This window comes from Nannospalax galili, unplaced genomic scaffold (genome assembly GCF_000622305.1).
Source record: "Nannospalax galili isolate Female #2095 unplaced genomic scaffold, S.galili_v1.0 scaffold324, whole genome shotgun sequence".
Taxonomy (NCBI): Eukaryota; Metazoa; Chordata; class Mammalia; order Rodentia; family Spalacidae; genus Nannospalax; species Nannospalax galili.
In genome coordinates, this window is record NW_008353027.1 from 2,531,933 (window position 1) to 2,536,545 (window position 4,613).

Consider the following 4,613-nt stretch of genomic DNA (forward strand, 5'->3'; position numbering starts at 1 on the left):
GGCCCAAATTAAAGAAAACAGACACAAAATGAAGGTAGAAATGCAAGGCTTTTCTCCTGTATTTGATGGCCTTGTAGCAAAAGCAGGTTTCAAATACCTATTTCAGTGGGATGGGAAAAATAATGAACAACTTATGTGAATAAATCTCTCAGTGAAAGATGAACCCATTGTCTCCATCTTTGCAAACCAAGGATGAGGCCTCCATTCCTGGTTTTCAGTCCCCATGGAACCATGGACACAGGCCTCCCTAGGTAAATGTCTGGAGTTTTGTCCCTATCTAATTAGTCATAGATTACCTTTCAGTGCTTGTTACAACCAACTTTTAGAAACATTTTTCAGAAAGCCCTAGCTATAAAAAACACCCCCCTCCCTAGCCTCACACAATTTCCCCTTAAAATTTGTTGGTCTCCATCAGAGGCCTAGTTGCAAACATCAGAAACTGACCCTCATTTAAGCTGAAGAAAAGTCCCCAAGAAGCTGAGGCAGCAAGGTATGGGAGCCAGGAATGTTCGAGAGCTGGAGAGCAGATGGATGAGAGAGAACTTGTATCACTCCCCAGAAAGTATCTGGTAGGACTGTGGACAAACAGCAGGTACCACTGCTGTGCAGCCACACCAGCTGCACCTGCTGGGAACAGCACTAGATGCCTCAGCAGAACATCTACTGCTACTGCCACCATGGACAGGGGTTGTTTTTCCATTGGCTCCAGTTTAAACTCAGAGGACAGAGATCTGATTCGATGAGCCTGGGACACATGATGCTGCCTTAGCTACAAAAGTTTCTGTGGTGAAAACTGGGTTCTTAATATAGCTGAGACTCATACTGTGGAGAGTTGCCCCAAAAGGAAGGCATTCACATCCTGGCTTTGTATGCAAATACTGTTCTTCAAGTGCATACTGTTGTCTCACATCACTTCTTTGCTTGTGTTGTTAGCCTCTCCCTGCAACGTCTTTCAACCCCACCTGCAAAACTCAACCCATCCTCTGTGATCCCAGAATCTATTCTATGCACATAGTCTATAGTTTAACTTACCATGTATAGCTTACTTTACTGTCTGTGACCCTCACTAAGTGATAGTCTTCAAAGTAGAACCTTGTAATCTCTGTACCCTCATTGCCTTGAATAGTCAATAAATATTGGATGAGAGACTAAACAGCATCACTGAAGGCAGAAAATTAAAAAAAAATCATCTCTTGGAGCTGGAGAGACAGCTAAGCAGTTAAGAGCACTGAAGACCTGGGTTCACATCCCAGCACCTACATAGTAGCTAACAACCATCCATAACTTCAGTCCTTCTTCTGTCCTCCACAGGCATTGCACAACACAGGTGCACTTACAAACATGCAGGCAATACACTTATACACATAAAATAAAAATAAAGCATATTTTTATTAATTCTTTGAGAATTTCATACAATGTATTTTGAAGATATGCACCTCCATTCTTCCTCCTAAACTCCCAGATCCACCCCTACCTCCCAACTCCCCCAGCTTTGTTCGTTCCTCTTCTTTTTTTTCAATAATCCATTGAATCCAATTTGTGTTGCCCATATATATATTTGAGTGTCAGGCCATCCACTGGAGTGTAGTTGACCTACCAGGGCCTACACCCTTAAACAAAACTGATTCTCCCTTCTCTAGGAACCATTTACTCTCAATAGCTCCTCAGCTAGAAGTAGGGGGTGGGGAGAGGTTCTCCAGCCCCTCCTTTTTCCATGCTGAAATACTGACTGGCTTAAAATTGGAATTCTTAACTTGCTCCTCTACTACTGTTCCTCTTCTACAAGGCATATTGCACCTCTTATGAAAATCTCACTACAGATTTCATTCTAAGCCATTGCCCCTATCTTTGATAGGAACACATACGATTTTTAAGTACAAACTAGTCAAAGATGGCTACCTCAGTAGCAACTCTTATTATTAAGAGACTTCAGTAACTCCAGAAAGATTACTTAGGTTTAATAAATTTCATACATAATAAAACTTCTTTGTGTCATAAGGTATTTAAAAGTCAATATCTTACAACAAGGTTGATCTGCCTCGGTGATATTTGAAAGGATGAAGGCAAAATATCTGAGTTTTGAATTCTGAGATGTCAACAACATGGGGTGGTTTTGTTCTATCACTATTGTTAATTAAATCAGCTTTGACTGCTAACCTTCCTGTCAGTGCCAGAACTCTGTTATGTTCTGATCAATAAGAGTAACAGCGTTGACAGACAGCCATTGGCACTTGATGACCCTAAATAAAGTTATCTCCCTGAACATGAAGCTATAATTATAGGGCAAGAAGTTCAGGATAATGGCTCTGGAAAATATAGATTAGTCTTTGCAAATCACTATTGCCTGATGTATTATAATCTCATGTCACAAAACTGTCATATCTATACAGCAACTACTTTGTTGTGCTTTCTGCACCAAAAAAGGCTTAGAACCTTCTCTTAAGAATGACAAGGCTGCAGATTTATCCATACAAAGAAAATCAGGGTTTTGTTAACTTTGTTTTTTACTTTGCAATTACTAGTGATGGAATGTAGGACCTCCCTCACATAAGAGCAGCATATTACCATTGAGCTACATACCTGGACTTAAATGGGCATTTTAAACAGATAAGTAAATTTCTACTCTATTATTATTACTGTCTCTGACATAGAATAAGGTTAAAAAACAAAAGGCAGATGTTGGGTCTGAGATTCGGGAATGACTGGAGACCACCCACCGAAATTCGAAATTTAGAAGATTTTATTGAAAAGCATTCCAATTCTTGAACGACCAGTTGGGCACAGACTCCAGGAGCCAATGAATGGAGTCCGGCCCTGACCAACAATGAGCGGGGATTTTTATTGGGTACTCTTGAAAAAGTCCGCACAAACTGGGCAACCTTTGAATTGATTGGATAATTCTGAATTCCTTGTGTGTGTGTTGGGGGGTGGGATTTCATTGGTTATAGTCATGGTCAGCTGCCTGGAATGTCTCAATGTTTCCTTTCACAGTAGGGTGCCCCTATCAGCCTCTGGATGCCCTTTTATGATCAGGAATTTTGGTCGGTTTCAGCAAGGCATGTCCGGGCTTGCCTAATCTTAGCCCGCAGTATGGGGCAAAGGAGACTTACAGTTTCTAGGAACAGAGACCTAAGGCTGACAAGATAGAGGCTGCTAAAAAAAAAAAATGGAGCCAGTGTGACCTAAATCCTTCATTTCCCCCTTGAGTTGTAACATGGGTTAAATCTTTAAACCACAGCAAGCAAGCAATTATACAGAAGTTAGATGTTTTTCAGTTACCAGGCAGTTGTCTGGGGCAAAGGGCCTTCCTGGGTCACTGGGTTGTACTGAGTATGGAGGACCATCAGTTGGATGGCCTACAGCTGGGTGTGGTTGGATGGTCTACAGCTGGGTCCGTATGAACCTGAGGAGGGCATTTATCAGACAGGGTCCACATGCAAAGGCAATCAAGAATATTATCAGGGGCCCCGCCAGTGCTGTAATAAGTGTAGTTAACCATGGGGACCCTGTGAATAAGGATTCATACCAGTTTTGTTGCTAAAGCCTAGCATCTTCCCGTTCTTTTAGGTGTCTGTGGACCTCGGCTAGAGACTGTCTGATTACACCCAAGTGGTTAACATAAAAGCGACATTGTTCACCCAAAGCAGCAAGTTTTCTAGTAGATGCCTTGTGTCTTTTTTTAGCTCTGTAGGTGCGATTTACATAAAAACAGTACGAATACCTCCTTTTAATGGTTTTGGCCTCTTTAGTCTTAGAGATAAGCTTACTAACATACCCAAGGAATTTTCCAGCTTTCAGTTGAGAAAGAAACTGGTCATTTTTCTTTTGGAGTCTTTACTTTTAAACTGTCTAATTTTTACCTTTTATTTTATTACTTTGAAAAGGTAACCCTAAAATCTTTTTGGAATAAGAGCTCCCAAATACCTTTAATGTTTTTGGCCTTTGGGACAGAGTACTTTGCTAAAAGGTCCAAGGACATTTTGACTTTTAGCCAAGAAACTGGCTACTTTTCTTTGGGGTCTTTTTACCCTAGCTGCCTAGCCAATTTTTATCTCCTATTCTTATACCACCCTCTGAAGAGGCTTACCCAAATTGCCAATAGGGAACTGGGACACAGACTGCTCTGGCTTCTTCCATGCTGAACAGGGATGCAGGGTGAGGCAATTAGGGCACCCCCTTCAGTGGGTCTATCTAAAAGACTCCCAAATTGCAAAATTCTTAACTATAGGGAGAAAAGGAAGGTGCATGACTGGTGCCTGGGAGATGTGAAGGAAAAGTAAAGGTAAGAGTAAAGGCAAGAGCAGTTAGTATTACAATTTCTAGGCAGGGAACCAGAAAATGTCCAAATTAAAGTCCATTGCAATTTCTTGATGATGGCTCCCAAAAGCATCCAGCTAACAGGTTTCTCCTCATTCATTTTTCTTTTGTCTGTTAAGGCTGGACTGATGGTTGATGAACTCAGGATTTGTTGTCAGGCACTTTGATAACTGTTGGAGTGGCTAGAATCAGCTCCCTCTTAAATGGCCACTAGATAGGGAGAGAAAACAAACTAGCCATCATTTTAGAACAATAGTGGGTTGTTTCCCTCAGCTGCAGGTGGGCACTACAGTATT

General features: G+C 41.4%; 1 pseudogene; it reads left to right on the top strand.

Annotated features, from left to right (window-relative positions):
* The first annotated feature begins 231 nt into the window (after nucleotides 1-231).
* The window catches only part of LOC103747782, a 12,382-nt pseudogene continuing 8,000 nt past the window's right edge, over nucleotides 232-4,613 (top strand).